The sequence below is a fragment of the Palaemon carinicauda genome, chromosome 23, assembly GCF_036898095.1.
Source record: "Palaemon carinicauda isolate YSFRI2023 chromosome 23, ASM3689809v2, whole genome shotgun sequence".
Lineage (NCBI taxonomy): Eukaryota > Metazoa > Arthropoda > Malacostraca > Decapoda > Palaemonidae > Palaemon > Palaemon carinicauda.
This window is the reverse complement of record NC_090747.1, coordinates 61,301,667-61,328,349: the sequence shown is the minus strand read 5'-3', so window position 1 is coordinate 61,328,349 and position 26,683 is coordinate 61,301,667. Positions and strand designations below refer to the sequence as shown.

Sequence of the window (26,683 nt, the reverse complement as noted above, 5' to 3'; positions counted from 1 at the left end):
TTATCGGGTATCCGAGCCTCCCTTTACTTGGACGACTGGCTTCTCAGAGCCTCGTCCAGTCATCGCTGTCTGCAGGATCTGCATTGGACATTGAATCTGACCAAGGAATTGGGACTTTTGGTCAACATGGAAAAGTCTCAGCTGATTCCATCCCAAACTATACTGTATTTAGGGATGGAGATTCGCAGTCCAGTTTTTCGGGCTTTTCCGTCTGCCCCCCGAATAGAGCAAGCCCTGCTCATAATCCAACGGATGTTGAAGAGAGAACGTTGCTCAGTCAGGAATTGGATGAGTCTGGTAGGGACCCTATCATCCCTGGAGCAGTTTGTCTCGCTAGGAAGGCTACACCTTCGACCTCTCCAGTTCCATCTAGCTTTTCACTGGAAAAAGGACAAGACGCTAGAGGCGGTCTCAATCCCGATTTCCGAAACAGTAAAGACATGCCTGAATTGGTGGAACGACAATATCAATCTAAGAGAGGGACTTCACCTAGCAGTTCAGAAACCAAACCACGTTCTATTCTCAGACGCATCGGATTTGGGTTGGGGTGCGACCCTGGACGGTCGGGAATGCTCAGGTCTGTGGACCTCCAGTCAGAGGAGAATGCACATCAACGGCAAGGAGCTTTTGGCAGTCCACCTGGCCTTGATGAACTTCGAGAGTCTCCTTCGAAACAAAGTGGTGGAGATCAACTCGGACAATACCACAGCCTTGGCATACATTTCCAAGCAAGGAGGCACCCACTCCCTGACACTGTACGAGATCGCAAGGGACCTGCTCATTTGGTCAAGAGATCGAGGCATCTCCCTGTTAACGAGGTTTATACAGGGCGACTTGAACGTCTTAGCAGATTGCCTCAGTCGGAAGGGTCAGGTAATTCCTACGGAATGGACCCTCCACAAGGACGTGTGCAAGAGGCTTTGGGCGACTTGGGGTCAACCCACCATAGACCTCTTTGCAACCTCGATGACCAAGAGACTTCCAATCTATTGCTCTCCAGTCCCAGACCCAGCAGCAATACATATAGACGCTTTTCTTCTAGATTGGTCTCATCTAGACCTATATGCATTCCCACCCATCAAGATTGTCAACAAGGTACTGCAGAAGTTCGCCTCTCACGAAGGGACAAGGTTGACGTTAGTTGCTCCCCTCTGGCCCGCGAGAGAATGGTTCACCGAGGTACTTCGATGGCTGGTAGACTTTCCAAGAAGTCTTCCTCTAAGAGTAGACCTGTTACGTCAGCCCCACGTAAAGCAGGTACACCAGGGCCTCCCCGCTCTTCGTCTGACTGCCTTCAGACTATCGAAAGACTCTCTGGAGCTAGAGGCTTTTCGAAGGAGGCAGCCAGTGCGATTGCAAGAGCGAGGAGAGCTTCTACCATTAGAGTATACCAATCGAAGTGGGAAATCTTCCGAAACTGGTGCAAGTCAGTATCTGTATCCTCGTCCAGTACCTCTGTAGCCCAAATCGCTGATTTTCTCTTACACCTGAGAAATGTTCGCTCCCTTTCAGCTTCCACGATCAAGGGCTACAGGAGCATGTTGGCTTCGGTCTTCCAGCATAGAGGCTTAGATCTTTCCAACGATAAAGATTTACAAGATCTCCTTAAGTCTTTTGAAACCTCTAAGGAACGTCATTTGGCTACTCCTGGATGGAACTTAGACGTGGTCCTAAGGTTCCTCATGTCAGACAGGTTTGAGCCATTACATTCAGCCTCCCTGAAGGATCTCACTCTTAAGACTCTTTTCCTGGTGTGCTTGGCCTCGGCTAAAAGAGTCAGTGAACTTCATGCCTTCAGCAAGAACATCAGTTTTTCTACAGAAAAAGCCACTTGTTCTCTTCAACTTGGTTTCCTGGCCAAGAATGAACTGCCTTCTCGTCCTTGGCCTAAATCTTTTGATATTCCTTGCTTATCAGAGATCGTAGGCAACGAACTGGAGAGGGTGTTATGTCCCGTTAGAGCTCTTAAGTTCTATTTAGCTCGTACGAAGCCATTACGAGGTAAATCTGAAGCGTTATGGTGTTCGGTTAAGAAACCATCCTTACCTATGTCAAAGAATGCTTTGTCATATTTTATCAGATTTTTAATACGAGAAGCCCATTCCCACTTGAATGAGGAAGACCGATCTTTGCTTAAGGTTAAGACGCACGAGATTAGAGCTATAGCAACCTCCGTGGCCTTTAAGCAAAATAGATCTCTGCAAAGTATCATGGACGCGACCTTTTGGAGAAGCAAGTCAGTGTTCGCGTCATTTTACTTGAAAGATGTCCAGACTCTTTACGAGGACTGCTACACACTGGGTCCATTCGTAGCAGCGAGTGCAGTAGTGGGTGAGGGTTCTACCACTACACTTCCCTAATTCCAATATCCTTTTAATCTGTCTCTTGAAATTGTTTTATGGGTTGTACGGAAGGCTAAGAAGCCTTTCGCATCCTGGTTGATTTGGCGGGTGGTCAAAGTCATTTCTTGAGAGCGCCCAGATTAGGAGTTTGATGAGATCCTGTTGTATGGGTTGCAGCCCTTGATACTTCAGCTCCTGGGAGTCTTTCAGCATCCTAAGAGGATCGCTGGGCTTCGTGAGGAAGACAGACTTACAAGGCAGAGTAATCGTCTAAGTCAACTTCCTTACCAGGTACCTATATATTTTGGTTTTGTTATATTGATAACTGTCAAAAACTCTTAGCTTATACACTGTAAACTTAATTAACTCTGGTCTCTACCCACCGCCTTGGGTGTGAATCAGCTATTATATATTCACCGGCTAAGTTAAATATTTAAAAATGATATTTTAATTATAAAATAAATTTTTGAATATACTTACCCGGTGAATATATAAATTAAAGGCCCTCCCTTCCTCCCCAATAGAGACGCAGCGGGACGAGAAGAATTGAAGGGTTTGTTTACATGCAAGAGTGGTATCTGACCGATAGTTGGCGCTGGTGGGCACACCCGCAACCTTCATAGCGATCGCTCGCGAGTTTTTTGAGTGTGTTTTCTGTCGAGCCGCTGAGTAGCAGCTATTATATATTCACCGGGTAAGTATATTCAAAAATTTATTTTATAATTAAAATATCATGTTTCCTTTTCAGATGTGTGTGTGTAGTGTACGATATCTACGTGGAGGCCTCGGCAGTTAGGCCACCACGGCGTATTTTATGGGTGGCGATCGAGTTTGACTTATGTCTTTCTCTCTCTCTCTCTTGAGGTCGTTCACCCTTTTACTACGTGTTACTGCGCCCTTGTAGCCTAGGTTCCTTTCCGTGTGGGGGGTTGATACGCCATACGTTTGTATCAATTAGTTATGAATCTAATTGTAGTTTTTTAAATATTTAACTTAGCCGGTGAATATATAATAGCTGCAACTCTGCGGCTCGACAGAAAACACACTCAAAAAAACTCGCGAGCGATCGCTATGAAGGTTGCGGGTGTGCCCACCAGCGCCAACTGTCGGCCAGATACCACTCTTGTATGTAAATAAAACCTTCAATTCTTCTCTGTCGACGTTGACGACAAGACGTATCAATACTCGCTGTAGAACCTGGAGTTTTCTCAACATATTTGGTGAAGTACTTCATTTTGGTTTGAGCTTTCGCAGTGCAGGTGTTTTATCTTCATCTTAAATCTTGAACTCGTTTTTGGATAGATTTAATTTTTGATGACAAAGAGAGTATGGACTTTCTTTGACTTTTAAATGGCCGACCCTTCCCTTAGACGGAAGTGTGTTTAGGCTTTTAGCAATTATCCTATCACGTTATAAATTAATTATAGATTTTCCTCTATATATTTTATATCTCAACCGCCTTTATTAGGCCTCTTCGATTAGCTTTCCATTTATAATAAACATCAAAATAAATTTTAATGATTTGTTTATATGCGACCTTTCCTGAGAGTAGGCGGTCCTAACTTGGAAACCGAAGTTAAACAACGTTGAGCCCTTTCAATCGTAAATAGCTTTTAAAGAGCTAATGATTTAAAACTTATTAAATGAATATTTTTTAATAGATATTTTATGAAAGATTTTCTTTGAATAGTCTTCGTACTGTTTCAAAGATGAACTAACGTTTAGTTTATTTATGCTACGCAGTTTGCGCTCTATCGTTACGATAGAGAGAGAGAGTATCACGGTTTCACTTTGCAGAAAGAGTAAATCGATTCTGACGTTTTGTTCATTCTTCTTTCAAAGCTTAAATGTTTTAAATTCTATTTTAAAGGAACTTTTTAATTGAAAAACCTTTCAGTTTTTTCCTTTGGTCAAATAACCTGTTTTTTTCGACGAAACGTAAGTGGGCTCTTCTCTTAGGTGCGAAATCAAGAGAGAGAGAGAGAGAGAGATAGAGACGGAGGGAGAGAGAGGAGAGAAAACGTTCCGATCTTTATCTCGTCCCAAGTGGGTAACGTTGTTCTCGAGTTACTCTCGTCCCTAGTCTCTGTACGCGGAGAAAGGATAAAACGTTTTTAGTTTTTTATTCTCGTCCCAAGGCAGTGTACGGTGAGAGATTGAAAACGTAGTTTTGAATGAACTAGTGTTTAGTCTCTTCCCCAGCCACTGAATTTTTTATCTTAAAATATGTTTTCTGTTTTTTGCTGGTATTAATGTGCTTGCATTATACGACTGATTTCGCAATTACAACCTTTTGATGAGGGTAGAATTGCGTGCTTCAGGTAGAAATCAGTTTTATTCATACCTAATGTGAATTGTTAAAAGATTCGATTTCAGTGAAATAAGTGCAAAACAGAAAATCGTAGTGATAAAGTGATATTGCGCAAAGTGTTATCAGTGTTGCGACCGAGGGTTCGTCTGTTCGTGCCTGTCGTTCGCCTAGTCCGGGACCTCTTGCAAGCTCCCAAGCCCAGGGGAGAAGTAATGTCGTACGACTTATGGGTTCGAGAGGCCTTGATCAGCGAACAGACGTTCCCTCTATGGTATCGGGTGTATCTTACCAAGATCATCCCTACCATAGGGCGAGAGAGACGATTTTCTCCTCGTCATCCGAAGGCTTTTCGCATAAGAAACCGTGAAACAAGGTTTCGAGGCCCTTTAAGCGAAAGTCAGTCCTTTCAGGACAGGTCCAGCGTCCTGGTTTTAACCATTAGGACAGCTCTGACCCTATGCAGTCATCGGAAGACTGCTCGCCGCCTAACAAAAGCGTAACACAGACTCCGAGAGTCTTTTTGTAGGCAAGGTTTTGCGGTCACAGACGTTACCCTCGTCTCTTACCGCAACCATTCCCGTTGATCCTAAATGGGTTGTACGGCAAGACATGCAGAATAAGCTTGCCTCCCTTATGGAAGACTATTCTGCCGATAAGTCCGTTGAGCCTAGCCGTTTATCTCATCGAGATCCTGGCTTTCAGCCACCCTAACGTTCCTTTGTGCGTCCTGTTAACGTTGGCGTAGCTAAGTCACGTCAGTCAGGTTGTTTAGAACCACACTCGATGCGGTCTCGTGTGGATTTTCAGCCGCATTTGGACGTTAGGCCACTTGCTGATGCTCCTGTTGACGTTCAGGACGTTCGCTAACAATCGGAGTTGACTTGTTTTGACGCTGAGCGTCAACCTCCGCATTCTAGAGTTGTTTTGACTGCTCAGTCTAGGCGGTCAAAGCAGTCTCGAGTGGACGCTGTGCGTCCTCACGCACCTGTTGTTGTTGACAGTTCACAGACTGTCAAGCAGTTACATGACATTGCGTCCTGGTCTCTCGCACCTGTTGTTGTTGACAGTTCACAGTCTGTCAAGCAGTTACATGACGTTGCGTCCTGGTCCGCTACTAATGCACCAGTGCGTGTGGACTCTGCTTGTAAAGCATTGCCACCACGGTAGGTCTCTCCCTTGCTTGAGACTCAGCTATTATCGGACTAGGTTCCTTCAGATGAGGAAGTTGCTGTTCCCCCTCCTACTGATATTCCCTTGAGGACTCTGTCAGACGGAGAGGAGCCTAAAGCTGCTTAGCCCTCTATGGACTTTAAATAAATCATGCTGATTTTTAAGGATCTTTGTCCGGATCTTTTTGTAACTGCTGCTCCTCGTTCGCCTAAACGTCAGAGCTTACACTAGGCCGAGCTACTTCGAAGCCGTTGTTTTATAAGCTAGTGCTCTCTCGCTCTTCTAAGAGAGCTTTACGTTTGCTAGGCGACTGGTTTATCACCAGGAGGAGTTTGGGGGATACAGCCTTTGCTTTCCCTTCTTTTAAACTGGCTTATAGAGCGAGAGTCTGATATAACACGAGAGAAGTTCTCGGCTTGGGAGTTCCTGCCTCTGCCCAGATAGACTTCTCAAACCTCATAGACTCTCCCTGGCGCCTGGCCAGGAGACGCTCCAAGGTTTTACAGGTCAACTTCACAGCTGTTTTCGAGCCTTTGAAGTTTTGCTGTACAATTATGTCATGCATAAACAAGGCTTTCAGGGATGGCTCCAATGATCTGACAGCCACGTTCTCTGCAGGAACAAGTCCCTCAGGGATGGCTCCATGATTTGGCAGCCATGTTCACTGCAGGAGTACGTAAGAGGCAAGTGCGCTCAATGTGTTCATTGTCAAGACAAACTTCACGATGAAGTCTACCAGGCTGTCTTGACAGCATTTATGGAAGGCGACTGGATGGTCTCTCTCGACCTTCAGGAGGCATACTTCCACATTCCTATACACCCGGATTCCCAACCGTTTCTGAGGTTTGTTTACAGGAATGTGGGGTACCAGTTTCGAGCCCTGTGCTTTGGCCTCAGTCCTGCGCCTCTCGTGTTTACGAGGCTCATGAGGAATGTGGCAAAATCCCTCCATCTATCGGGGATCCGAGCCTCCCTGTACTTGGACGACTGGCTTCTCAGAGCATCGTCCAGCCTTCGCTGTCTGCAGGATCTACATTGGACGTTGAGTCTGGCCAGGGAGTTGGGACTTGTGGTCAACCTAAAAGTCCCAACTGATCCCATCCCAGATTATTCTATATTTGGGGATGGAGCTTCGCAGTCAAGCCCTGCTCGAAGTCCAACTAATGCTGAAAAGAAAACGTTTATTCAGTCAGGAGTTGGAACAGTCTCGTAGGGACTCTCTCATCCCTGGAGCAGTTTGTCTCACTAGGAAGACTACCCCTTCTGCCTCTCCGGTTCCATCTAGCCTCTCACTGGAACTAGGACAAGACATTAGAGACGGTATCATTCCCAGTCTCCGAACCAATAAAGGCATGCCTGAAATGGTGGGACAGCAATATCAGTCTGAGAGAGGGACTATCCCTAGCAGTCAAGAACCCAAACCACGTGTTGTCCTCAGACGCGTCGGGTTTGGGTTGGGGTGCGACCCTGGACGGTCGGGAATGCTCGGGTCTGTGGACCTCAAGTCAGAAGAGCATGCACATCAACGGCAAGGAGCTATTAGCAATCCACTTGGCCTTGATGATATTAGAAAGCGTCTTCGAAACTAAGTGGTAGAGGTCAACTCAGACAACACCACAACTTTGGCGTACATCTCCAAGCAAGGAGGCACACACTCCTTCACGCTGCTCGAGATCGCAAGGGACCTTCTCTTATGGTCAAGAATTCGAGGCATCTCCCTGTTGACGAGATTCATCCAGGGGGACTTGAACGTCTTGGTAGACTGTCTCAGTCGGAGGGGTCAGGTGATACCCACGGAATGGACCCTCCACAAGGACGTGGGCAAGAGTCTTTGGGCTACTTGGGGTCAACCCACCATAGACCTCTTTGCCTCCTCGTTGACCAAAAGGTTACCAATCTTTTGCTCTCCAGTCCTAGATACAGAAGCAATCTACATAGACGCGTTTCTACTGGATTGGTCTTTTATGGACTTAATATGCATTCCCACCATTCAAGATAGTCAACAAGGTACTGCAGAAGTTCGCCTCTCACGGAGGGACAAGGTTGACGTTGGTTGCTACCCTCTGGCCCGCGAGAGAGTGGTTCACCGAGGTACTTCAATGGCTGGTAGACTTTCCAAGAAGTCTTCCTCTAAGGGTAGATCTGTTACGTCAGCCCCATGTAAAGAATGTCCATCAAAGCCTCCCCGCTCTTCATCTGACTTCCTTCAGACTATCGAAAGACTCTCAAGAGCTAGAGGCTTTTCGAAGGAGGCAGTCAGTGCGATTGCAAGAGCTAGGAGAGCTTCTACCATTAGAGTATACCAGTCGAAGTGGGAAGTCTTTCGAGACTGGTGCAAGTCAGCATCTGTGTCCTCGTCCAGTACCTCTGTAGCCCAAATCGCAGATTTTCTTTTACATCTGAGAAAGGTTCGCTCCCTTTCAGCTCCCACGATTAAGGGCTACAGGAGCATGTTGGCTTCGGTCTTTCGACATAGAGGCTTAGATCTTTCCAACAATAAAGATCTCCAAGATCTCCTTAAGTCTTTCGAGACCTCTAAGGAACGTCGTTTGGCAACTCCTGGATGGAACTTAGACTTGGTCCTAAGGTTCCTCATGTCAGACAGGTTTGAGCCATTACATTCACCCTCCCTGAAGGATCTCACCCTCAAGACACTTTTCCTAGTGTGCTTGGCTTCGGCTAAAAGGGTCAGTGAACTTCATGCCTTCAGTAAGAACATCGGCTTTTCTACAGAAAAAAGCCACTTGTTCACTTCAACTTGGTTTCCTGGCCAAAAATGAACTGCCTTCTCGTCCTTGGCCTAAATATTTTGATATTCCTTGCTTATCAGAGATCGTAGGCAACGAACTGGAAAGAGTATTACTGTATGTCCTGTTAGAGCTCTTAAGTTCGATTTAGCCCGTACTAAGCCATTACGAGGGAAATCTGAGGCATTATGGTGCTCAGTTAAGAAACCTTCATTGCCTATGTCAAAGAATTCTTTGTCATATTTTATCAGATTTTTTTAATACGAGAAGCTCATTCTCACTTGAATGAGAAAGACCGATGTTTGCTTAAGGTCAAGACGCACGAAGTTAGAGATATAGCAACCTCCGTGGCCTTCAAGCAAAATAAATCTCTGCAAAGTATTATGGACGCGACTTTTTGGAGAAACAAGTCAGTGTTCGCGTCATTTTACTTAAAAGATGTCCAGACTCTTTACGAGGACTGCTACACACTGGGTCCATTTGTTGCAGCGAGTGCAGTAGTGGGTGAGGGTTCTACCACTACACTTCCCTAATTCCAATATCCTTTTAATCTGTCTCTTGAAATGTTTTTAATATTGTTTTATGGGTTGTTCGGAAGGCTAAGAAGCCTTTCGCATCCTGGTTGATTTGGCGGGTGGTCAAAGTCATTTCTTGAGAGCGCCCAGATTAGGGGTTTGATGAGGTCCTGTTGTATGGGTTGCAGCCCTTGATACTTCAGCTCCTGGGAGTCTTTCAGCATCCTAAGAGGATCGCTGGGCTCCGTGAGGAAGACAGACTTACAAGGCAGAGTAATCGTCTAAGTCAACTTCCTTACCAGGTACCTATTTATTTTGGTTTTGTTATATTGATAACTGTCAAAATGAAAAAACTCTTAGCTTATACGCTGTAAACATAATTAACTCTGTCTCTACCCACCTCCTTGGGTGTGAATCAGCTATTATATATTCACTGGCTAAGTTAAATATTTAAAAATGATATTTTAATTATAAAATAAATTTTTGAATATACTTACCCGGTGAATATATAAATTAAATGACCCTCCCTTCCTCCCCAATAGAGACACAGCGGAACGAGAAGAATTGAAGGTTTTGTTTACATACAAGAGTGGTATCTGGCCGACAGTTGGCGCTGGTGGGCACACCCGCAACCTTCATACCGATCGCTCGCGAGTTTTTTTGAGTGTGTTTTCTGTCGAGCCGCAGAGTTGCAGCTATTATATATTCACCGGGTAAGTATATTCAAAAATTTATTTTATAATTAAAATATCATGTTTTTTGTTTTTCGGCTTGTAGAACGATTCCTTTCGGGGTTTTCGTTCTTTCTTTAGTGTTCATTCATTTTTAATTTACATAATTACATAGTTACATAATTATAATTGTTATAATTCTGTTTTGGTTACAGCTCTCCTTCCGCGAGTGTAAGTGGTTGTGAGGGCACGTGCCTGTTGTGTAATTCTTGTTCCTTTCCCTCGGGATTCCCCTTCGGAGCCTTCCCGGGGGAATGAATGTGTACTAATATTATTTGTTTTATTTTTTTTTTACAGTTACCGATCTAGTTCGTTTCTGTAATATAGCAACGGTGTGAGCTGTCTGGTTGAGTCCTGGGGATTCGGCTGTTGCTGCCTCCCCCCTTGTATTTTCGTCAGAGGCGTGTCTCCTTCTACTGGTAGTACTCCCGTGTCGACGGACAGCTCTCCAGTTCATTTTAGAACAGTCAGGAGGCTTGCCTCCTTGGGCGGATAACTTTCCTTCCGAGAGAAGTTTTTCCTGTCCAGGCTTGAGTTTTTCTCCTTTTGGGGGGTTCTTCTCTTGCCTTTTTTTCGTGCGACTATGCTCTTGGTGCTGAGCGGTCGCACCTGCAGTTTCGCTCAAGGGGCTGGGCAACTGCAGGAGCTCCTCTTCGGAGGATTGCTCCTTTTAGGTCACTGGCTGACCAGTCTCTTCCACGAAGTGTTTCTCTTTCGTTCGCGAGAGAGTACACTCATAGAGACTCCTCTTCGGAGGTTTCTTCTGTTGCTGTTGCTGTTGCTGTTGGCCTCCCTCGCCGTAAGGCCCACCGTCCGCCTCGTCGTAAGGGCCTCTCATCTCCCTATAAGGGTGCTTGAGGCGCATTTTTGGATCTCCGTTTGCAGCCTACAACTCCTTTTTCTCGATCTTCCTCCTTGGTGCAGATGGACAGCAGTCTGATCTCGTCTTCCGACGGGCAACGGTCTTCCCGACGGACAACGGTCTGCCCGACGGACAGCGGTCTTCCGACGGACATCAGTCTCCCGGCGGACAACGATCCCTTCGGGGCAAAGGGTTGCCCCCACGGGGGTTCTTCCCTTGCGTGTCAGGGTTTCCCTGCGCACCCTTCTGCTCATCAGCGCTCTCCTGTTCTTCAGCGCTTTCAAGATGATCTTCCCTGCGGTTCCTGTTGGTTCCTGTTACGCGCCCTGTGCGCCCACGTTCGCCCTCGCGATCTAGAACTTCGGTTCAGGTCGGGGTCAAGGACTCTTCTTCTTTGCGCAGGCTTCCACGCGTAGCCTTCTGCTCGTCAGCAATCATCAGCTCGTCAGCGATCATCAGCTCGTCAGCGATCATCAGCTCGTCGGCGATCATCAGCTCGCCAGCGATCATCAGCTCGTCAGCGATCATCAGCCCGCCAGCGATCATCAGCTCGCCAGCGATCTCCGGATCGCCCACGTGTGTTACAGCCGGCACGCCAACGTTCTCCAACACTTCTGAAGGAACATGGTTCGCCAGCTACTATCTCACCTGCGCATGCTGATCGCCATCGCGCGACCCTCAACTGCGGATGCTGATCGCCATTGCGTGACCCTCAACTGCGGATGCTGATCGCCATCGCGCGACCCTCAACTGCGGATGCTGATCGCCATCGCGCGACCCTCAACTGCGGATGCTGATCGCCATCGCGCGACCCTCAACTGCGGATGCTGATCGCCATCGCGCGACCCTCACCTGCGGATGCTGATCGCCATCGCGCGACCCTCAACTGCGGATGCTGATCGCCATCGCGCGACCCTCAACTGCGGATGCTGATCGCCACCCGCGCGACCGCACACCTGCGGATGCTGATCACCATCGCTCAACCCTGCGCATGCTGATCACCATCGCTCAACCCTGCGCATGCTGATCACCATCGCGTGACCCTCAACTGCATATGCTGTTCACCATCACGCGATCGCCCACCTGCAGATGCTGTTTGCCATCGCGCGACCGCCAACCTGCGCATGCTGATCGCCATCGCGCGACCCTGGCATGCTGATCACCATCACGCGACCCTGCGCATACTGATCACCATCGCGCGACCCTGCGCATGCTGATCACTGCTCGTGATCGCTCACCTTCGCATACTGCTCGCCATCGCACGATCGCTCACCTGCGCATACTGCTCGACCATCGCGTCGGCATATCACAACGCGCCATCGCCAACCTGCGCGTTAGCGCTCACCAGCTCACCACCGATCGCTTGTTGATCCATATCGCCAGCAGTCCTCCTCGCCCACGCGGCAGCGCGTTTCCTCGCCATCGCGCTAACGCTTGCGTTCGCCGCCTCGGACTCGCTCTCATCCACCTGCCCACCCTCACGACCGCTCGCCCGTGCAACCGCGCGACCGCTCGCCCGTGCAACCGCGCGACCGCTCGCCCGTGCAACCGCTCGCCCGTGCAACCGCGCGACCACTCGCCTGCGCGCTCACGTGCCTGCACGTCTACGCTCATGCTCTCCAATGTTCGCCCACGCGCGAACCAACGGTTTTTTTTCCATCGCACAGACGGATGTAGTTCCGTCGCGCGAACCTACAGTGTTTCTTCGCACAAATGTCGGCTTATTTCTTGCAGTATCCATTGCTCGTCTATGGGTTATCGCCCGCCGACCACCAGGAATTCCCGTCGCGCGAGCTCCAGGGCAATTGCGACCACGATTCCCAATGGGGTTTTCGCAGCATGACCAGCCTGGCGAGTTCTTCTGGAGCGTATTTCCATAACACTGTCTCACCCCGTAAACACAGAGCATGGCACTTGCAAGAATAGGAGAAACTTAAGGGAGATCTGAGCAACACTCCTCTATTCCTGAACCTGGGTTAGCCCTTCCCCGTCATTCCCTGGAAGGACTTTTGGCGGGGGGGGGCTTTCCATTCGAGATTTCTCCATCGGACAAGGGGTGATTGCTTACCTCTTCCTCTGGGAGCTTACCAGGTTCTTTCCCTCCTCGGTTACGGCCCGAGGTTTGGTTCAAGGAAGCTACAGGAAGATCAAGGGTACTTTCCTCCTCTCGAGCTCAGGCACCTTGGCCTTTCGACGTTAAGTATCTAACTTGCGGACAAGCTCGATGTTGTACCATCTGGACGCGCTGACTGAAGGCTTCCTTCGGGTGTCTCATCTGTGGAGGTCGACGACCTCAGACACCCTTCCATCCTTGAGAAGAGTTTGTTTGTGCCCAAGGACAGAGACTTAGACAGCTGCTGTGCGGAGTAAATCGACTTCCGGTTTCACTCCTCCAAGGCGCTTTCTTCCAGACTCTGCAGGGCTCCAGCGCCTTTTCTTTCAACCACGTCGGCCTAAGTTATCGGCTACGACAACTGGGACAAGGTGTCCAATTGCAGTTTTCTCCTGTCAGGAACAGATGGCACGGGAGACTCCCCTGGGGGGGCATAGTCCTAAAAGGAGTTCACGAACTCTAGGATTGCAGGATTTTCACTGGGAGGATGCTTAAGGTTACTCATCCGAATGACAGCTTCCCGATGCCCATTCCCGCATATTCTCTGTGAGTAGCAAAGGATATCGCGCCTGCCGTCTCTGTCAGCGAATTCAGTGTCTCTGAACCTCTATGCCATAGCGTCAGCAGAGTTGCCCGGTTGGGCAGAATGATCCATACCTTAGGCAAAGGTCTTCCTTAGGATCATCGACGGCTTCACCCCCGGCCCCCTCAGTCGATCCTTTCTTGTAAGGAAGGATCTGAGAGGGGATGTCCATAGTCGACCTCTCAGCCCCGATCAAGTTTGTCGAATAAACTTCGGCCAGCAGAATCGATCAGACTGGTAACGAGGCGACAGGACTCCTTAAACCCTGGATCGGAAGGACGGGTACTTTCAGTTTCCATTCCATCCATCTTCCAGTGTGCTCGTCGAATTCAGCCTAGACTGCAAGTATTCCTACTTATGATGCAGTGTGGCTATCCCGCCGTGGCATAGCAGGTTTGTTTCCCCAGAGAACTCTCCCTGCCTTCCTCTTGGCCGCTCAGGTGCAGACTTCCGCCGCCTCTGCTGTTTGGAGGGCTGGTCAACTCCGGTAGGCTCGGGTTTCTACCCTCTTCAGCGCCGGGACAAACTTCCTGATGCTTACCATGAGTGTGGGCTCATGGTATTTTGCTTGGAGCCTTCTCTTCCTCTGCCTCAACATCTGGAGTATCTGGCCATGATATTGAGTCAACCGCCTTACCACATTGGAAACCCCGCTTCTCGTCCATCCAGCGAGGTTAAGCAACGTCGGTACTTGGATGGGTGACCACCTGGGGACGCCAGATTCTGTTACCACATCCTCCGAGCCTTCCTTTCGGTTGACTGTGGCAAGACTGAGGAGAGTCGCAGTACCTGTTCTCAGTCAAGCAGAGCTTTCAGCCCTACCTTGGAACGTTTCCTAGTTCTTCTTTCCTCATTGACCCGTCTATAGTCCGAACGGTCGCCTCAGGATAAGTTCCATGTGGGGCGATCCAAGTTCCGGTGGCTTCAGGCAATGTTTAACCGGACTCCCTGGCCCTATGGGACCAGCGGAACTATTAGACCTGCAATGGGTGTTGACCTATGGAGCCTCTTGATGGTAGTGGATATTCTCGTCCTTTCCCCACATTCTTGATGCGGTTCTCGGACTCGTCAAAGGAAAGGGGGGGGGGGGGGCATGTTCCGGTCCAGGCCTATGGTCAAGACCTGAAGGATACCTCTCCATCATTCAGGCAGGCTTAGGGGCCTTAGTCTGGCCCCTCTTCAGATCCTACAGCTCCTGCCGAGTCTCCCCGTTGCGCGCCGACTTCATTCTAACCAGCAGGGGACGCATTTTCACACCTTCACATCTTGCAGTAGAGATACCGGGATGATTGAGATTCTCTCAGTACCACCATCGGCTCTCTCATTCCAGGCAGGGGAATGTTTCTCTCAGACTATCCGAGCAGAGCCTCATAGAGAGTGTACCTAGGGGTCTTTGACCTTGGGTAACCAGCAAGTGCTGGTCTGGGGGACCTGATCGCGACAGCTTGGAACCTCAAGCTTCCGCTAGTCTTCCCCCCAGTCTCAGACCCCGAGACACTGGCAAGATGCATTCCGGTGATGGTGGGACAACTTCGACGCCTGCGTCTTCCCTCCTTTTTGTCTGCGGACAATGGGCCTCAACAAGACCAGGTTGTCTGTCAACCTTTCAATGGGAGAGCTCCACTGGGACTACGCGCAGAACGGTTTCTGGACCCTCTGCTTCCCCTGACGGAACTCCCAGGAGAGCTTCTCCCACGGCGCAGACTACTCAAGCAACCACACTGCGACATCTCTCCCGAACCGGGGCGTCGCTTCGGCTTCATGCCTGGAGACACTACGCTTCCTCTAGAAGAGACAACCCGCTACAGTCGCGGTACGGAGGTCGCGTCATCTGCGATAGTCATCCACAGGGGTCTCCCAGGCAAAGTGAAGAGTCTAAGGTGGTTGGTGCCGTGGGAGATATACCTCTTCCCTTGAGGCCTCTTCTCCAGCAATAACGGTCTTATTGCCTTTCGGCGGGAGGAAACTCCTTTCCGCTCTCGGCAATGAAGCCTGTCGCTCAGCCTTTCCCTGACCTTCAGGCTTAAAGGAATAACTTTTTCCTGCCCCCTGGATCTATCCTCGCTCATGCGAAGCTACGATCGTCCCTGCCCTAGTCGGAGGAAGACCTCCAACTTGGAGCATGGCTCGGACTTTTAGTCCTTTAAGAGATCTTCTCAAGACCCTTTTACGACAGGCCTCGGATTGTATTCCGCCTTGGGTCTTCTGCTCACTCTGGCCACGGCCAGTGTGTAAGCAATCTTCTTGGTCTCTTACTACTCCCCCCTTTCTAAGGAAGAGGGGAAGGCAACATTCAGGCTCGCTCCTGAGTTGTTGGCTAGACTCAGAATCTGAGGGTCCCGGCCCTTCGGTCCGATTCATTCAAGATTTCGAGTCTCCATTCTGTGTCTGATGTCCCAAGACCTTCTCTTTCTTGCCAGTAAGGAATCGAGAGGTTAGCGCTGGGAACAGCTGCAGTTTGTCCTCAGTTGCAGCCGATTTGGGAACACAAGGAGGACATGGGGGGAAAGTCACCAGTATACCTCTTCAGCCCGGACTCAAGGACATTCATCTCGTCCTGTCTTCAGACCCTCCCCCGTCACGTCGCCCTACAGCACGATGTTGGATACATCGCAACGTCCCTCGCCTTCGAGTAATACTACTCTGTGACGCAGGTGCTACAAGCTGGAGTCTGGAAGCGTCTGATGACCTTCGCAGCCCGCTTCCTGCAGGGCGTGACCCACAGGAGTCTCGATACGTTTTCTATCGCTCTGTGGTGGCTACACAACAGCTGGTCTAACCTCAGGCTCCCTTTTGGACAGGTAGCAGAAGGTTGAGGGCATTGTTATCAGGTTTTAGTCTGCATGAACGAAAGAAGTATGTCTGGCCCTTACTTCTTTCTTCATCATCCCCTCTACTGGGAAGCAGCATCCTGGTCTCTGCATAGCTGACCTCGAACCTCTGCAGGTAAACCATGCTTCCTTGTGTTCCGAGTATTGAGTCAATACTGTCGCGTCCCCCATACCCTGACGAGGTGGTATTGGGAACGTCCTAACCCAGAGTTCCTTCTGGAACTCCAGGTCAACTGCCTAGGACGAGTCACACTTCTTCCTTCACACACAAGCTTACGTAGGCCACATGGTTCCTTGCAGAGCAAGGAACTTGTGAGGTGCAGGGACTCCTTTTCTCGAGTGCGACTCACTCGGATTCTGAGTCCCCGGGTAAAGCCAAAGCCAGTATGGCTGGGGACTTTCCACCCTTCCTAAGGGATAAGTCACCCTTTGTAAATAGCGTGGTTTGTATTTCGGTTACGGAACAAATGACAAATTCGAAGATAATTTGTATTTTTCCTAACCATACAAACCTTAGCTATTTACACATATTTGCCCGCCAGCCCTGTCCCCCAAGACAAGTCCTACCTCTAAGTGAAAGTGAGTATTCACCTGTGTGTGTGAGGGGAAGGAGGGGTAGCTAGCTACTACTCCCCTACCCCCCCCCGCTAACTAGCGCGGGGGTAATACACCCTCGTTAAATTCTAATGGCTCGCCATTTCAGCTACGCTAAAAGTAATAACCCTTTGTAAATAGCTAAGGTTTGTATGGTTAGGAAAAATACAATTTTCAATATTTAACTTAGCCGGTGATTATAATAGCTGCAACTCTGTTGCTCGACAGAAAAACTCTACGGAAAAATTCGCCAGCGATCGCTACACAGGTAGGGGGTGTACTCAACAGCGCCATCTGTCGTTCAGATACCCAGTACTCATTGTAAACAAAGAACTCAATTTTCTCACTGTCGGGCTACCGGCAAGACCTAATTCGCTGTTGCTAACTGGATTTTTTTTCACAACTATTTGGTGAAGTACACTATTCTAGTTTTGAGATTTCGCTATGCAGGTGTTTTATCTTCATCTTAAAACTTGAACTCGTTTTGGATAGATTTAATTATGGTGACAGAGAGTATGGACTTTCTTTCACTTTTAAATGGCGAACCCTTCCCTTAGACGGAAGTGTGTTTAGGCTTTTAGTAATTATCTTATCACGTTATAGATTTTCCTCTATATATTTTATATCTCTCCGCCTTTATTAGGCCTCTTCGATTAACTTTCCATTTTTTATAAACATATAAAAATAAATTTTAATGCTTTGTTTATATAGACCTTTCCTGAGAGTAGGTGGTCCTAACTTGGAAACCGAAGTTAATCAACGTTGAGCCCTTTATATCGTCTTTAGCTTTTAAAGAGCTAAGGATTTAAAACTTTTTAAATGTAATATTTTATGAAAGAATTTCTTTGATAGTCTTCGTACTGTTTTCAAAGATGAACTAACGTTTAGTTTTTTATGCTACGCAGTTGTTGACGTTCAGGACGTTCAACATGCGCTCTATCGTTACGATAGAGAGAGAGTGTATCACGGTTTCACTTTGCAGTAAGAGTAAATCGATTCTGACGTTTTGTTCATTCTTTCTTAGCTTAAATGTTTTAAATTCTAATTTAAAGGAACTTTTTATTTGAAAAACCTTTCAGTTTTTTCCTTTAGTCAAATAACATGTTTTTTTGACGATATATAATTGGGCTCTTCTCTTAGGTGCGAAATCAAGAGAGAAAGAGAGAGAAAGATAGAGACGGAGGGAGAGAGAGGAGAGAAAACGTTCCGTTCAAGCGGGTAACGTTGTTCTCGTGTTACTCACGTCCCTAGTCGCTGTACGGGGAGGAAGGATAAAACGTTTTTAGGTTTTTATTCTCGTCCCCAGGCTATGTGCGGTGAGAGATTGAAAACGTAGTTATATGAACAAGTGTTTAGTCTCTTTCCCAGCCACTGATTTTTCTTTTTATCTTAAAATATGTTTTCTGTTTTTTGCTGGTATTATGAGCTTGCATTATACGACTAATTTCGCAATTACTACCTTTTAATGAAGGGTAGAATTGCGTGTTTCAGGTAGAAATAAGTGCAAAACAGAAAATCGAAGTGATAAAGTGATATGCGCAAAGTGTTACAGTGTTGCGTCCGAGGCGCAAAGTGTTACAGTGTTGCGTCCGAGGGTTCGTCTGTTCGTGCCTGTCGTTCACCTAGTCCGGGACCTCTTACATGCTCCCAAGCCCAGGGGAGAAGTAATGTCAAACGACTTATGGGTTCGAGAGGCCTTGACCAACGAACAGACGTTTTCCCTCTATGGTATCGGGTGTATCTTACCAAGATCTCCCCTACCATAAGACGAGAGAGACGTTGTTTCTCCTCGCCATCCGTAGGCTTTTCGCATAAGAAACCTATCACAAGGTTTCGAAGCCCTTAAGCGAAAGTCAGTCCTTTCAGGACAGGTCCAGCGTCCTGGTTACAGCCATTAGGACAGCTCTGACCCTATGCAGTCATCGGATAACTGCTCGCCGCCTAACAAAAGCGTAACACAGACTCCGAGAGTCTTTTTTTGTAGGCAAAGTGTTGCGGTCACAGACGTTACCCTCGTCTATTACCACAACCATTTCCGTTGATCCTTAATGGGTTGTATGGCAAAACATGCAGTATATGCTTGCCTCCCTTATGGAAGACTATTCTGCCGATTAGTCCGTTGAGTCTAGCCGTTTATCTCATCGATATCCTGGCTTTCAGCCAACCTAACGTTCCTTTGTGCTTACTGTTGACGTTGGCGTAGCTTAGTCACGTCAGTCAGGTTGTTTAGAACCACACTCGATGCGGTCTCGTGTGGTTTTTCAGCCGCATTTGGACGTTAGGCCACTGGCTGATGCTCCTGTTGACGTTCAAGACGTTCACTAACAATCGGAGTTGACTTGTTTTGATGCTGTGCGTCAACCTCCGCATTCTAGAGTTGTTTTGACTGCTCAGTCTAGGCAGTCAAAGCAGTCTCGAGTGGACGCTGTGCGTCCTCACGCACCTGTTGTGGTTGACAGTTCAGTTGTTGACAGTTCACAGACTGTCAAGCAGTTACATGACGTTGCGTTCTGGTCCGCTACTAATGCACCAGTGAGAGACTCAGCTTTTATCGGACAAGGTTCCTGTAGATGAGGAAGTTGCTGTTCTCCCTCCTACTGATATTCCCTTGAGGACTCTGTCAGATGGAGAGGAGCCTAAAGCTGCTTAGCCTCCTATGGACTTTAATTAAATCATGATGATTTTTTTTAAGGATCTTCGTCCGGATCTTTTTGTAACTGCTGCTCCTCGTTCGCCTAAACGTCAGAGCTTACACTAGGCCTAGCTACTTCGAAGCCATTGTTTTTAAGCTAGTGCTCTCTCGCTCTCCTAGAGAGCGTTACGTTGGCTAGGCGACTGGTTTTTCACCAGGAGGAGTTTGGGGGATACAGCCTTTGCTTTCCCTTCTTTTAAACTGGTTTATAGAGCGAGAGTCTGATATGACACGAGAGAAGTTCTCGGCTTGGGAGTTCATGCCTCTGCCCAGATAGACTTCTCAATTCTGGTAGACTCTCCCTGGCGCCTAGCCAGGAGACGCTCCAAGTTGTTTACAGGTCAACTTCACAGCTGTTGTCGAGCCTTTGAAGTTTTGCTGTACTATTATGTCACGCATAACAAGGCTTTCAGGGATGGTAAACGGTTCCGCCTCAGTCGCTAACCCCGTCTGTTGCCACACCTGCTCCCGTAGACCCTAAATGGGCTTTGCTGCAAGACATGCAGTCCAAGCTTGCGTCCTTGATAGAGGACTTAAATGCGGAGAAGAACCTTCTGGCCAACAACCTTCCAACCGGTCGGTTGTGCGCCCTGTTGCCAGCCGCACGTTGACGTTAAGCGACGCTCGGAGGTGGTTGTTGACGTTCAGGACGTTCAACAACCAGCAGAGGTGACTTGTTTTGACGCAGTGCGTCAACCTCAGCAACCCGGTAGGGTGTTGACTGCACAACCCAGACGGTCTAGACAGTCTCGGGTTGACGCTGTGCTTCCTCGCGCACCCATGGTTGTTGACAGTTCACAGACTGTGCAGCAGTTCCATGATTTTGCGTCCGGCTCCGTCACGCATCCACCAGTGCGACCGGATTCAGTGAGCCAGACGTTGCCCACTCCGTTGCCGTTTCCTCATCAGTTTCGGATGAGGAACCCTCTGATGAGGACGTTGCTGAACAACAAGATGATCAGCCCCCAGCCCTGCTATCCATCCAGAAGATGCTGAAGAAGGAACGCTGCTCAGTCAGGCTGTGGATGAGTCTGGTAGGGACGCTGTCATCCGTGGATCAATTTGTGTCACTAGGAAGACTACACCTCCGTCCTCTTCAATACCATCTAGCTTTTCACTGGAAAAAGGACAAGACGCTAGAAGCGGTCTCGATCCCGGTTTCCGAAAAGATAAAGTCTTGTCTGACTTGGTGAAAGGACAATATCAACCTAAGAGAGGGTCTTCCCCTGGCTGTTCAGACTCCCAACCACGTTCTCTTCTCGGACGCATCGGACGTAGGCTGGGGTGCGACATTAGACGGTCGGGAATGCTCGGGAATATGGAACTCGAGTCAAAGGACAATGCATTTCAACTGCAAGGAGCTACTGGCAGTACGTCTGGCCTGGAAAAGCTTCAGGTCTCTCCTTCAAGGCAAAGTGGTGGAGGTGAACTCGGACAACACCACGGCTTTGGCGTACATCTCCAAGCAAGGAGGGACCTACTCTCTGACGTTGTACGAGATCGCAAGGGACCTCCTCACCTGGTCAAAAGGTCTAAACATATCACTAGTAACGAGGTTCATCCAAGGCAACTTGAATGTCATGGCAGATTGTCTCAGTCGGAAGGGACAAATAATTCCAACAGAATGGACCCTCCACAAGGATGCCTGCAAGAGACTTTGGGCCACCTGGGGCCAGCCAACCATAGATCTCTTCGCAACCTCGATGACCAAGAGGCTCCCAATATTTTGCTCACCAATCCCGGACCCAGCAGCAGTTCATATAGATGCCTTTCTCCTAGATTGGTCACATCTAGATCTATATGCATTCCCTCCGTTCAAGATTGTCAACAAGGTACTGCAGAAGTTCGCCTCTCACGAAGGGACAAGGTTGACGCTAGTTGCTCCCCTCTGGCCCGCGAGAGAATGGTTCACCGAGGTACTTCGATGGCTAGTAGACGTTCCCAGAACACTTCCCCTAAGGGTGGACCTTCTACGTCAGCCTCACGTAAAGAAGGTACACCAAGGCCTCCACGCTCTTCGTCTGACTGCCTTCAGACTATCGAAAGATTCGAGAGCTAGAGGCTTTTCGAAGGAGGCAGCCAGAGCGATTGCTAGAGCAAGGAGAACATCCACCCTTAGAGTCTACCAATCGAAGTGGGAAATCTTCCGAAACTGGTGCAAGTCAGTATCCGTATCCTCGACCAGTACCTCTGTAACTCAAATAGCTGACTTCCTCTTATATCTGAGGAAAGAACGATCTCTTTCAGCTCCCACTATCAAGGGTTACAGAAGCATGTTGGCATCAGTCTTCCGTCACAGAGGCTTAGATCTTTCCAACAATAAAGATCTACAGGACCTCCTTAAGTCTTTTGAGACCACGAAGGAGCGTCGTTTGGTTACACCTGGTTGGAATTTAGACGTGGTACTAAGATTCCTTATGTCAGACAGGTTCGAGCCGCTACAATCAGCCTCCCTGAAAGATCTCACCTTAAAGACTCTTTTCCTGGTATGCTTAGCCACAGCTAAAAGAGTCAGTGAGATTCATGCCTTCAGCAAGAACATCGGATTCTCATCTGAAACGGCTACATGTTCTCTACAACTTGGTTTTCTAGCCAAAAACGAGCTGCCTTCTTGACCTTGGCCAAAATCGTTCGATATTCCAAGCTTATCGTATGGTTGGAAATGAACTAGAAAGAGTCTTATGCCCTGTAAGAGCTCTTAAGTTCTATTTAAAACGAACTAAACCTTTACGAGGCCCGTCTGAAGCTTTATGGTGTTCAGTTAAGAAACCATCTTTGCCTATGTCAAAGAATGCTTTATCCTATTTTATCAGACTGTTAATACGAGAAGCTCATTCCCATCTGAATGAGGAAGACCAAGCTTTGCTGAAGGTAAGGACACACGAAGTTAGAGCTGTCGCAACTTCCGTGGCCTTTAAACAAAATAGATCTCTGCGAAGTATAATCGACGCAACCTATTGGAAAAGCAAGTCAGTGTTCGCGTCTTTTTATCTTAAGGATGTCCAGTCTCTTTACGAGAACTGCTACACTCTGGGACCATTCGTAGCAGCGAGTGCAGTAGTGGGTGAGGGCTCAACCACTACAATTCCCTAATTCCATAACCTTATTAATCTTTCTCTTGAAATGTTTTTATTGTTGTTTTTGGATTGTCCGGAAGGCTAAGAAGCCTTTCGCATCCTAGTTGATTTGGCGGGTGGTCAAAGTCATTTCTTGAGAAGCGCCTAGATTAGAGGTTTTGATGAGGTCCTGTTGTATGGGTTGCAACCCTTGATACTTCAGCTCCTAGGGGTCGCTCAGCATCCTAAGAGGATCGCGAGGCTCCGTAAGGAAGACGTACTTAAAAAGGCAGAGTAATTGTTCAAGTCGACTTCCTTACCAGGTACCTATTTATTTTGTTTAGTTATTTTGATAACTTCTAAAATGAAATAAAAATTCTTAGCTCATATGATGTAAACATATTTTGCTGGTCTCTACCCACCCCCCTGGGTGTGAATCAGCTATTATAATCACCGGCTAAGTTAAATATTGAAAAATGTTATTTTGATAATAAAATAAATTTTTGAATATACTTACCCGGTGATTATAAATTAAAGGACCCTCCCTTCCTCCCCAATAGAGACACAGTGGACCGAGGAGAAAATTGAGTTCTTTGTTTACAATAAGTACTGGGTATCTGAACGACAGATGGCGCTGTTGAGTACACCCCCTACCTGTGTAGCGATCGCTGGCGAATTTTTCCGTAGAGTTTTTCTGTCGAGCAACAGAGTTGCAGCTATTATAATCACCGGGTAAGTATATTCAAAAATTTATTTTATTATCAAAATAACATATCTTCGAATTTGTCATTTTCAACTAAATGTTGACCTTTTCGGTTTGTGAATTTCATTGAATTTTATCTTTATGAAATGTTTCTAGGCTGCAAAACCTGACTTAAGCTAAGATCATCTCAGAAACATGGCTTAGTAAGAAGAGTAGCAACGGAAGGTTTCGTAATAGAGAAACTCGCTGAGTATCAATATTACTTCACTTTTCGTCGTGTAACTTTGAAGAAGGTTTAAAGGTAAGTAGATTCCACTCTGGCATATAACTTATAATGTATTTTACTTTGCTCTAATCTCACTGCAAGAATAAGTTATTCAAGAGGATTTCATCTCAGGTCGGTTTTCATACACACTCTATGTACTCCCCAGGAGAGATTAGTTCACCAAACTTTCAATTGGGCTCCACAAGGCACTAGAAGAGTTAGGAGACCCAGGCCTACATGGCTGAGGACTATGAAACTTGAAGTAGGAGATGATGAATGGAGAAGTATTGATTTAAAAGCTCAAGATAGAGACAACACAGAAGTCTAAGGACTGAACCACTGATAAAGGCTAGAGAAAGTGTAAAATTTCATCATCATCATCTCCTACGCTTATTGACGCAAAAGGCCTCGGTCTTACACCAGCCGTCTGTATCTTGAGCTTTTAATTCAATACTTCTCCTTTTCTCATATTCTACTTCACATTTCATAGTCCTCAGCTATGTAGGCCTGGGTCTTCCAACTCTTCTAGTGCCTTGTGGAGCTCAGTTAAACGTTTGGTGAAGTAATTTCAGTCAAGAATATGTCCTTCTGTGGGCCCCTGATCAGGATACCATGCCCAATGCATAGTATGTAGAACTATGGATCCTTTTCTTCTCTTCTCATACCTCTTATCATTTCTTCCCACTTGACTTTTCAATTTTTTTCTAATTTTTCAAGTATTTGCTTTTTCATTTCAGACAAGTCACTGGCCTAGCAGTGCCTTCATAGAAGTTGTTTAGCTTTATAATACTGTACCTATAATCATGATTAGCAGTTCACTTGGATTTTAGGAATGAATTCATGTTGAGAATTTGGCACTCTTAGCACTAGTAACATGAACAACATCTACACCATTATGTGAATCTACATTGTACTCTAGTATCTACACGTAGTTTGATATTCATGTACAGTATGCAGACGGTCTCCAACGTACAAACATTTGACTTGCAAACATTCGGAGATACAAACACAAAGATAAGATGAAGAAATACTGTAATCAAGCAATATTATATTTAATACAATAAGCAAAAAATTATTTGTAATAACCTGATATCTCATATGAAATCCAACTATTTGTTGACTTTTGTAGCTGCAAATCATATGCATGGGATTCAGATTAGCCCTACCCTGAGCCAAAATTAAAAAAATGTTATTTTTATTAATAAAATAAATTTTTGAATATACTTACCCGATAATCATGTAGCTGTCAACTCCGTTGCCCGACAGAATTCTATGGAGGGATACGCCAGCTATCACAATACTAGAAGGGGGTGTATTTACCAGCGCCACCTGTGGCCAGGTACTCAAGTACTTCTTGTTGACACCTCCTCAATTATTCCTCGGTCCACTGGTTCTCTATGGGGAGGAAGGGAGGGTCGATTAAATCATGATTATCGGGTAAGTATATTCAAAAATTTATTTTATTAATAAAAATAACATTTTTCAATATTAAACTTACCCGATAATCATGTAGCTGATTCACACCCAGGGGGGTGGGTGAAAACCAGTGTACAAGATTAAAGGATAGCTAAGTATCCCATATTTCATATAATCAGTTATCCACAATAACAATGAAATAATAAGTACCTGGTAAGGAAGTCGACTTGAACCGTTACTCTGCCTTTAATAAGATCGTCTTCCTTACTGAGCGCAGCGTTCCTCTTGGGAGGCTGAATCAACTCAAAGGTGCTAAAGTATACAGGGCTGCAACCCATACTAAAGGACCTCATCACAACCTTTAACCTTGGCGCTTCTCAAGAAAGAATTGACCACCCGCCAAATCAACAAGGATGTGGAAGGCTTCTTAGCCGACCGTACAACCCATAAAAAGTATTCAAGAGAAAGGTTAAAAAGTTATGGGATTATGGGAATGTAGTGGCTGAGCCCTCGCCTACTACTGCATTCGTTGCTACGAATAGACCCAGGGTGTAGCAGTACTCGTAAAGAGACTGGACATCTTTGAGATAGAATGATGCGAACACTGACTTGTTTCTCCAATAGGTTGCATCCATAACACTCTGCAGAGAACGGTTCTGTTTGAAGGCCACTGAAGTAGCCACAGCTCTCACTTCATGTGTCCTTACCTTCAGCAAAGCAAGGTCTTCTTCCTTCAGATGAGAATTTGCTTCTCTAATCAGAAGCCTGATGTAGTAAGAAACTGAGTTCTTAGACATTGGTAGAGAAGGCTTCTTGATAGCACACCATAAGGCTTCTGATTGTCCTCGTAATGGTTTTGACCTTTAGATAGTACTTAAGAGCTCTAACTGGGCAAAGTACTCTCTCCAGTTCGTTCCCCACCATGTTGGAAAGGCTTGGGATCTCGAACGACTTAGGCCAAGGACGGGAAGGAAGCTCGTTTTTAGCCAAAAAACCGAGCTGTAAGGAACATGTAGCCGTTTCAGATGTGAAACCTATGTTCCTGCTGAAGGCGTGGATCTCACTTACTCTTTTACCTGTTGCTAAGCACACGAGGAAAAGAGTTTTTTAATGTGAGGTCCTTAAAAGAGGCTGATTGGAGCGGTTCAAATCCTGATGACATTAGGAACCTTAGGACCACGTCTAGATTCCAGCCTGGAGTGGACAACCGACGTTCCTTTGAGGTCTCAAAAGACCTAAGGAGGTCCTGTAGATCTTTGTTGGAGGAAAGATCCAAGCCTCTGTGGCGGAAAACCGCTGCCAACAAACTTCTGTAACCCTTGATCGTAGGAGCTGATAGGGAGCTTACGTTCCTTAGATGTAACAGGAAGTCAGCAATCTGGGTTACATTGGTACTGGTTGAGGAAAACTGCATTGGCCTTGCACCAGCTTCGGAAGACTTCCCATAAAGACTGATAGACTCTGAGAGTGGATGTCGTCCTTGCTCTGGCAATCGCTCTGGCTGCCTCCTTCGAAAAGCCTCTAGCTCTTGAGAGTCTTTCGATAGTCTGAAGGCAGTCAGACGAAGAGCGTGGAGGTTGGGAGTACCTTCTTTACGTGAGGTTGACACAGAAGGTCCACTCTAGGAGGAAGAGTCCTGGGAACGTCGACCAGCCATTGCAGTACCTCAGTGAAACATTCTCTCGCGGGCCAGAGGGGAGCAACCAACGTCAGCCGTGTCCCTTTGTGAGAGGCGAACTTCTGAAGTACCCT

At 47.1% G+C, this 26,683-nt stretch overlaps 1 long non-coding RNA gene across 1 annotated transcript in view; it reads left to right on the top strand.

The window, feature by feature from the left end:
- Positions 1-26,683, top strand: part of LOC137616942 (uncharacterized) — a 43,162-nt gene that overhangs the window by 10,138 nt on the left and 6,341 nt on the right. The window contains exon 2 of the long non-coding RNA XR_011039524.1: positions 23,407-23,551. This is a non-coding gene — a long non-coding RNA (uncharacterized lncRNA). The remainder of the gene's footprint in view (positions 1-23,406; positions 23,552-26,683) is intronic.